This window comes from Rhipicephalus sanguineus, chromosome 3, assembly GCF_013339695.2.
Source record: "Rhipicephalus sanguineus isolate Rsan-2018 chromosome 3, BIME_Rsan_1.4, whole genome shotgun sequence".
In the NCBI taxonomy this organism is placed as follows: Eukaryota; Metazoa; Arthropoda; class Arachnida; order Ixodida; family Ixodidae; genus Rhipicephalus; species Rhipicephalus sanguineus.
Window position 1 is genome coordinate 64,502,559 of NC_051178.1, and position 9,903 is coordinate 64,512,461.

The following is a 9,903-nucleotide window of genomic DNA, read 5'->3' on the forward strand; positions in this document are numbered from 1 at the left end:
GCACCCCTCCCCCCCCCCCCCCCAACCTGGCTACGGGCCTGGCCCACGCATATGCTCCGGAGCGCTTTCTCAAGTCGAAGCGGATAGGGGGGAGGGTCAGGGGTACTATTATTATATATGTAAAACGAAATACGCACACACAAAGCAGGTTTTCGTCGAACCCTGGATGTCACGCACAAAACAGAATATGAGAGGGTCGAGCGCAATGTCTAGCTGGGACAGTTGGCGTACGGTGGAATGACCCAAATGATACCTTTGTCCGATGTCATGATTGCTATAAAATAGTGGTTGTGCGAATAATATTACATGCATTACGTACAAGTACCGACGCTTCGTTTCGGAGTGAGCTGTTTTATGTCAGATACCATCGAGCACACTGGTAGAGCGTGGGGTAGCTTGTTTCAGATATGCGTCCTAAATGGAACAAACAAAAGTGACCTTCAGAACTGATTTCACCTGTTTGTATAAAATGATGATTAAAACAACCTATCAGCCGCTTTTTATCTCCTCCTCTAGCGTTGCTCTAGAGACCAGTGGTTCTCAGCCATGCATGTTTCTGGGGCCCCTTGTTGAGCGATGTAAGGGATGAGGGACCCCTTGCAAGGAGAAGAGGAAGGGGGGGGTCATAAATTAACACACGTGCAGCGTGAATTATGTGGCTTTTGTTTCTCTCTGGCAAGAATGGTCAAACTTAAGTGCCATGTACGCCAATTCGATCTCAACAGCTGGTCAATAAGTTGTGCGGTCTGCAGCCACATACAACCTGTTTCTAGCTATGTTTGCTCTTCAAACATGCAAGCCTAGAAAAAAAAAAAGTATGCTCGCGTGCATACGCCGTAAAAGAGTGTAAAAAAAAAAAGAAAGCTTTATAGCCATCTCATGGAGAAGGGAAAACACAAGTTAGCTCCGCCGTAATGCAGATGTGTTACGTGGTGAATCATACCAAAAATCAAAAGGCGCCGCTGTCACGGGACATAGTGATGAGTGTGCCTCCAAAAAAACGATTTTTTTTATTTGTTTCTTCAGTATGGGATTGCGGCCCCCCAAAAATGACTTCGCGGACCCCCATTTGAGAACCACTGCTTTAGACTCACTTCGATGGGTCCAGACTTCAAGCACTGTGAATAAATAACCTAATAAATGAGAGAGACGGAATGGACACCCAGAGATTAGGCGGCAGACTCAAGATGGCTAGATGGGGTGGTGAAATGAAGAAATATGCAGGCGTAAAATGGAATCAGCTCGCGTATGTCTGAGCAAATTGAGGCTGCAGTGGACATAAAAAATTGCCTGACGATAATGAGGTACTATGCTTGTGCTCAGTCACTTTTTCTTTAAACCTACTTGGTCTCTGCGAATGTCTGTCCACCACTGAGCAGTTCGTGGTGCCGTTGTCAAAAGGCAAATCTGTTTGTGCAGTTGGCGAGTGTACGCCTACTCCCCACGCTTCAGCGCCCTGTGCATACGAGCAGCGCCTCCTCTGATACGGCCGACCCTACCGTGCCGCGTCGGTGGTTCAGTGGTAGAATACTCGCCTGCCACGCGGGTGGCCCGGGTTCGATTCCCGGCCGACGCAGATTTTTTTTTTTAACTTTCTGTGTTCATTTTTTCTTTTTGCTTGCGAAATTAACGTTTTCATAACTTTCCTGTTCTTTCTTTGGGATCACGATTGGATCTTTATTTTGTGTTCTCTTCAAGACACAGTTATAACACACAGAAAAAACGTGCGTCCTCTTTATGGTAATTAGAGGCAAATGACCGCAGCGCTGGCGCCACTAGCGGCGTACAAAACATTCTCGCTAGTTTTGCGAAAGCCGACCCTATATTCGCTCAACTTTTGAGCCTTTCTTAAAGTTCGTCACAGATAAAAGCAATTTAACTTAACAGGAATGCGTAAATTAGCACATTCTGTGCACTGCTGCAATGTTTGCTGTATACAAAAAGGATACAACAGTAATTTTCCACCATCGTCCGCACGTCACTTGCGTTTTGTACGAGGTCGCGAATGGTGTGTACCGAAGGGGGAGACGTTTCCATGGCATACTTACCTGGTGCCGGGATTACCGTGATCAGCTAGGCGGTGTCCCCAGGGAGAGGCGCGGGCATTGCACTGCGCTCGTGCTGACCCCTGCCACTACCCCAAACTGGGGCAGATGGGGCATGCAATTTTTGGTAGTGGGGGACTGCGTTCGCGCTATCCCCCCAATCATAAATCTAAAGAAGAGTCTTACCATTCTCCACTAAAGCGCTTGCTTCAGCCTTTTAGCAGGAGGGTGCAAAGAACAAAATTGTTAATCAACATATACTCGTATGTGGAAGTATTTAGTCGGGTTACAATCTCGGCAAATAACTGATATTGTTAAAGCATTATCGATGGATGGATGGATGCTATGAGCGTCCTAAAACAGGGCGGTGACAAGTGTGCCACCAGGCTCGACAAAAAAAAAAAAAAAAAATCTCTTTCCTCTTCTTTTTCTTAGTGTAGGCCTAGTGTCTCTACTTCAATTACATCTGTCTTACTACAGGAAAAAAAAAACGTACATTCTCTGCCCTTTACGGCAAAATGTCCCTTTTTTTTTTTTCCAGTATTTAGTTTTGTCTTTTCTCTCTAATTTACTGCCACCAATACTATAACCGTCTCTTACTTATTTCAATCGCGGGTGTGTTCAGCTTTCCATTGTCGTCTCCCGTGACGCCCTCTGTTGCTTTTATGCCTGTATTGACCACTGCATGACCATGCAACAGGAGACAGTGGATGGACGACAAGCCAGGCCACCGAAGTGCTACGCACTTACAAAACGTTACTAAGCACGTTCAATCAGATGTCTCTTCGCTACAAATCGAAACGTATGCAGAAAAACTTCAAATGAGGTGCAATAGTCACTGCGGTATTTTCCAATGTGACTGCAGCGCCGGAACGCACAGCCTATAGCAGAGAGAACAGGTAAAATTGAGCAGTGGTGGAATGCGACGCGCACGTGTGTCCCTCTGCCATGAGTAGGCGAACCTCAACAGGACAAGATGGGAGACTCGTCTCCTTTGTGCCCCTAGCCACCAATGTGGGCGATACCGGGCCATCCATTGTCGGCGGATGATGTCTCCTTCCGGCACTCGCATACATGCAGTCCACTTGGATGTTTGCCGGAAAGAAAAATTGAGGAGCCCTTGCCCTGTCGGGTAAATGGGGGCAAGAGTAGTTATGTGTGTGTGTGCCTGATTCCTCATGCAGTAAGAACGAAAGTTGGGCGAGTTGTTGTCTATTCGCGTGTAGACTGCAGCGCACACAAAATATGTAGGTCACACTTAAGTAATGAATAGATGCCATGCACCTTTTTGATAGTGTTCTATAGCAAGTATACAATCATGCACTTGCTAGGCTTACACAGATTACTGCCTGCTCGTGCCTCCCAAATTAAAGCGATCGCATATCACATATGGAGAGTGTATCGCAATATGCTCTGTACTCTACGTGAACAGCCAAGTGTGAAGGTTTCACGATAACGCAGTGGTTAGCGCTTTGGGCACTGAGAGCACATTGACATATTCTTGTTATCCGACTGCAAAAGAGAAGTGCTCATCTGGTCACAAGCAGAACCGGAAATAGAAATTAGGAGAGCAATCCTGTCGGTGAGTTCATGACAGATGTTACACATCATGGTAACAGCAGAAGACAGGGAAGAAGAAAACACAACCAAGCTTTTCGTATGTCGTCATTCTTATCCTTGTCTTTCGCGCTTTTGTCAAAAGCAAAATTCTTTAGATTTCATGACAGTAAATCATGAATGACGTCTAAGTTGACATTCAAGTGATTCATGAAACATTACAAACCACAACCCCAGCGATACACATGCCAAGCAGCAAACTTCGGCTTTCGTGAAAATCCTGTGGAGACCACATGGGCTAAACCTCATCATCCCTCCCAACTCGAGCTGTGAGAGGGACTGCCACACAGTTTTGACCCTTTCAGATGCCACCTATGAAGAACTGTCTGTAAATGCGTCAAATCGATACGCTATTGCAAGGCACTTAATATTCTATTGCAACAAAAATAATGTCATAACACGCTAATTTATGTGTGTTATAGTAATTATTCCCAATTAACTTGTCATTAAACATCTGTTTATGGTAAAGTCATTCATGCCTTGTTTTTCCTTAAATAGAACCCAATCTCAGGCTAGAAATATAGTGCGAATTCGTTTTTGGTTATGCCACTTTTGAGCAAAGAAAAATTATCCTTTAGACGTGGCTCGTGGAACGCGGCAGGTCAAACGACTCATCGAACATGGTAGCGCCTTCAGCAAAGTAATCGTATGCAACAGTACACTGCAAAATGAACTTAAATGAAGACAATTTTATTAAGCAGGAGGTTCAATTCATGCAAAGCTCAATGTATCAGGCTCCTTCTTAGCCACTAGTCGATACAACTAACGAAAAAGTTGGAGAACGCTTGAGCTTCGCCTTCAAGAGTAGAAAGCGATAGCTTAATTGGGTCCCGTGTGCATCGCCTTCTCAATTGCCAGCCTGCTTTGGTGCTCGGTGCATGCCTCAACTGTGCCGTAAGGAAACAAACGACTGTGTGCGTTAACATTGGCCGTTTCAAAGTATCTTAGAATGCCTACCCATAATTATTCCTTTCGCGAATCAGCGAAGGGCCCACTGTGTGTCCGTAAGGCAACGTGCGATCCTACTCAGCTGTTCACATTGTTGATGCTGTTGCTGCTGCTGATGATCAAATATAGCTGAGCACTTTGTAATTGGTGGGCCTTTCAAACACCACTAGATGCGCAATTCACATGTTTTGACGCCTGGCGCGATTCTACACTTCTGCCACGCAATATTACATGCGTTAAGGAAACTCCTTTCACTACATGACATTCATATAGTGTTTTTTCTGAAGCAGTTTCAAGAAATAGTGCAGCTCTGTGGTAGAACACCTGCCTGCCATGCAGACGGCCTGGGTTCGATTCTCACTTGAACCCGAAGTCTTATATTTATTTCATTTGCATCTTTCTCGATTTTTCGGTCACGGACAAGATGATGATTTTTTGCTCACAACCAACGACACCGATGCGAACACCGCAATTTCTGCGAAATGAGCTCTTTAACGCTATCGTTTTAAAACAAGTGGTGTACACAATTGTGTACATAGCGTGTCAAAAGGTTAAAGCTTCTGCCGCGCACATTTCTCTTGAGACACACGCAGACTTTATCAACGACGATTTATCTCAAGACGAGCTAAGCAGCTAGCTGCAAATTTAGGACATCTGGGGCTCACAAGCAACACCACGTTTTTAAAAAGACCAGTGACTTTTGTGTGACATGTTGCCCATTTCGCCTGCTTAAGGAACTTGACACCATAAATTTGCTCAAAGAAAGTATCTGTCTGGTTTCCTTTCGCTATCAGGAGAGCTCCAAGGCTGCTAATGGAGACTGGTAAGCGAAACTGCGTTGAGATCTCTTTGAGGGAGGAAATATTATTTTCAGGAATTCACAAGCATTATTACTACAATTCAGGCTCTTCTTTTATAGCGAAAGCTGTTATGAAGATCATTTCACCGGCCGTTTTTGGCGCTGTAGTTGTCCGCCGCCGCCGCCGTTGTCCGTAACCAGTATCGCTCGAAATAAGAAAAAAAAAACTAAATAAGAAAAAAATTCCAGCATGGAACGAGGTTCGAACCTGGGCCCTCTGCGTGGGAGCCCAGTATTCAACCTCTGAGCCATGCCGGTGCTTGAAACTGCTTTGCAAAAAGGTCCTATACAGGCTTCATGTCAGGAAGGAACCACATTAGCATATGCAATATAGCGTGGTAGAAGAGTAAAATAAGCACGAAGCGTCGCACAACGCGAATTCTGTAACCAGGCGTCACACAATGCGAATTGCGCAACGAGTAGGTTGTGAAATGCTTCCAACCCATTACAAAGGGCTCTGCCATAATTCTTCGTCGTCATCAGGCACAGCATCAACAAAGTGCGCATAATGCCTTACATGCGTTTAGCAGGTACCACGGCTCTCCGTTAAATGACGAAAAATGGCACAGTGCCTGCTGCCCTACTTCTCAAACATTACAATTATTCAGAGCGTAGTGGGTTCCTCGCAAGTGCACTTGTATTGGTTGCCAAGGAAGCCCATAAGCGCATGATCCATTTCCTCGGGGTCTCAGTAAAGTTCTTCGCCCCCTCCCTCTCTCTCCCACGTCAACGTATGTTTATACAGCATGACGGGAGAGGGAAATAGCGACCGGGCGTCACCCAATGCAAATTACATAACTGGTGGGCCGTTTAAAGCTTCCAACCCATTACAAAGGGCTGAGCCATAATTCTTCATCGTCGTCAGTCGTCGCGTCAACAAAGTGCACATAATGCCTTACAGACGTGTAGCTGGTGCTTTGCTTCTCCGCAGAATGACGAATATTGGCTTAGTAGGTGCTTCCCAACTTCACAAAAATTGTGATTTATGGCGTAGTGGGTACCTTTCTAGTGTTCTTGTATTGTAGCCCCAAGAGAGCTTACAACGCCGCTCTTCCAGCTTTCGCTGTGACTGTGCTGCGGTTTCAGCGCAGGCCTGGCATTTTTTTTTATCCATGTTTCAAAACCTTGTTCCATCTTGTTCTGGAAGAAGGTGACTCAACATTAGCAGGGAAACTGTGCAGTGAGCTCAGGCTTGTAAATTTCACAGGAAATTTCTGAGAATCGGAAGGTATGCATTCACTAAGAGCAATTATGGAGAAAAGACTCGCTGTAGAGGCTCAACCTCTATGCTCCTGTGCAGCAGTACATACCATCTCTTAAATTCCGCATTAAAACGTGTTGACTTGCATACAGTATGTGTTTGTTTACTTCTACTTCAGGCAGCTGTATCGAAGCATGACTGCTGTTGTATACTGCTGTGATAGTGGTTAGCAGATACTCAGGAGTGCATGGCTTTGCATGCTATTGGCGCATTCTACGTGTCATGTATAACAAAGTAGGTAATTGCATACTGCTGTGATAGTAGTTAGCAGATGCTCAGGAGTGCATGGCTTTGCATGCTATTGGCACATTATACAGTGTCCTAACACAGTAGGTAACACTGCTCGTGCACATGGTATAATCAAAATGTTTGCCTGTTAATTTCTAGAATGGCTTCCTGCTATAGACTACAAATAACAAAATACTACACGAGAGACTTGCAAAAAAAAAAGTCACAGTTTCGCCGCAAGGCCGAAACAATGAATGCGATAGCAAGAAACTAATGCTGTATGAAGTGAGGCTCGCCAATGGATACTCTCAGTTTGAACAGCGCTCCTGTTGCAAAGGCGGCCGAAGCAGCGAAGGAAACTAGCGTGCTTCAAGTGTCGAGCTGTGACACTTGATAGTTCGCGCTCATCTTCTGTTTGTTCGTTTAGCGGCGTCCCTTGAGCTCGAGTGGCTTTCGTACGCTCCGTAACATGAGCGCGGACATCACGGTGAAAGCGTGAAACATCCCTCTTCCCCTCAGCACAAGAAAACCGCGCGAGCAGACAGCGGAAGGGCAAGGTTCTCCCTGCGCAAGTATAAGAAGAAGCGAGCGAGCTCGCCGACGACTTTTAAATGCGCCTGTCGCGCTCCTAACGCCATCTCGCTGGTAATGAAGAAACGCTTATAAGCGCAGCCATCTCTGAGTCCGTCCAGAGGAGAAGGGTTTGTATATAATACTCGCCGTTACATACGTGGAGGATCTGCCTTTCGTGGCGTAGTGGCTAGCGCCACTCGCTGCGGAGGAAGAGGTCCCTGGTTCGATTCCGCGCTTCGGAAGCATTTTTCTGAATTGTTTTTCTTTGGGGCTTTTATATATATATACATACTTATACATATACGGTGCATGACGGCGACGGCGACGTCGATGGCAAAATCCAGCCGAGACTGTCCATATAATTCCTATCGCAATAAAAAAAAATAATAACTAAGTGAAATGAATAACGAGGGAAGCTTGAATGAAAGGGGTGCTGCTGTACTAAATGTTGTGCCCCGATCACCCGGATTGCATTCGTAGTGCTTAGGTGTCAGAATACACCGACAGCACATGAAGCCAAACATTCCCATATACGGCAAGGTCCACGATCAGCAATGTTAAATTATACAAATAAAAGCTTTATTTTTTACATCTACACTAGATCAGAACATGACCTTCGGTTTTCTGTTTGAATGAAACCTCTTCAGCTCTCCTCTGTTGTTCAACATAGAGGTCGATGAACGTGCGAATCTTCTGTTTCACTTGGAGCGTGTTCTTGGCATCCCGCGCAATAATGGGAATAATTTCATCAAAGTTCATGAGGACTGACGGCCTGATGTCTTCATCCAGTGAAGATGCTGAAATGCACGAGAAAAGCAAGGAGTTAGACATCTCATATGCTGGCTTAATCGAGCATCATTAAAAAGTATGACAGTGAACAAATTAGAAAATAAAAGTGCACCCTTGTTAGAATGCACCCTCTTGTGCTGTAGCAATGCACAGTAATGCAATTGTTAGACTTATTTTATAGGAAAAAAGGTGTCTTTTAGATTCGAGTAATTACGGCAGTCAGGAAACTTAAAAGCCTTACACATGCGGAAGAACACTTGTCTGCCTTGGGTTACAAGCATGACTTGAAGTCATAACACGATTGTCAATGTAACCAAATACCATATGCAGGCCACAGAAATTGAAAGAAAACACCAGCAAAAGTAGTCCTGAAATGTACCGCTGATGTTGATGACAGTATCTGATTATGGTGACAGAAATTATTGTCAAAATATTTTGGTTAGGGGTGTGCGAATATTCGAAATTTCGAATATTTTTCGAATAGTGTTTGCTATTCGATTCGATTCGCACTGAAATTTTACTATTCGAACTTCCCAAAGACAAATGCAGTCAACGTCCGGTTGAAAGTGACCCCTTCAGATTTTCAATATGCTTCACCTCATTACACTCTCGTATTGCGGCAAAGCTGCCTTTCAAGCTCCGTTACGGTCGAACTTAGCCAAGAGACAAAGTCCGGTTGGAAGTGGTCCCTAGATTTTCAATATGCTTCACCTCATCACACCCCCGTGTTGCGGCAAAATTGCCTTTCATGCTCCGTTACGGTCGAACTTAGGCAAGAGACAGTCAACGTCTGATTGGAAGCGGTCCCTAGATTTTCAATATGCTTCACCTCCTCACACCCCCGTATAGCGGCAAAGCTGCCTTTCAAGGTCCGTTACGGTCGAACTTAGCCAAGAGACAGTCGACGTCCGTTTGGAAGTGGTCCCTAAATTTTCAATATGCTTCACCTCATCGCACCCCCGTATTGCGGCAAAGCTGCCTTTCAAACTCCGCTACGGTCGCAAATGTATCAACTCGAGCAAACGCTGGTTCCAATATGGAGATGAAAGATTTGGCAGAGTTGGGGGCTGAATTAAGGCTGTTTTGGACCTGAAATTTGGGCAGGAAGTCCCAAAAATCGGACGCCGAAGCTTTTTAGCATCCAAAATTTCAGATGTTCTTATATATCGACGTCTACGAGGCAGATTTGGAACTCCGGACTTGAAGGAAGCACACCCTTGTCCACCACATCAGTTGGGCTTCCACAGCAGTTGAAAGAGGAGGAGAGGCTGAGGAAATGGCATCTCTGCCCATCACGTGTAAGGTGTTGTTGGCAACACTTTGGTTGCACCAAATCATGTACATAAATACAATTCGGCCTCTACATTGCCTCATTCTTGATAAGAAAGACAACTATGAAATATGCCCCCATCAGTGCTCCATCAACCTAGCGAAAAGAAACACTTTCATGTTCCTATCTCACAAGAACATACTTAGAGATTCTCTGCAACTTTTTCTGTAATTTCACCTCGAATTATTCGAAAAATGTTTGAGAAATATTCGAAAATTATTCGAAATTATTCGATTCGATTCGCACTCAATCT

The 9,903-nt window shown here is 44.9% G+C and overlaps 2 non-coding genes across 2 annotated transcripts; both read left to right on the plus strand.

The window, feature by feature from the left end:
- Nucleotides 1–1,505: 1,505 nt before the first annotated feature.
- Nucleotides 1,506–1,576, plus strand: Trnag-gcc (transfer RNA glycine (anticodon GCC)). The gene has a single exon. It is a non-coding gene; the product is annotated as a tRNA-Gly (tRNA).
- Nucleotides 1,577–2,040: 464 nt separating this feature from the next.
- On the plus strand, nt 2,041–2,204 carry LOC119388441 (U1 spliceosomal RNA). Its single transcript, XR_005182726.1, has one exon. It is a non-coding gene; the product is annotated as a U1 spliceosomal RNA (small nuclear RNA).
- The last annotated feature ends 7,699 nt before the right edge of the window (nt 2,205–9,903 follow it).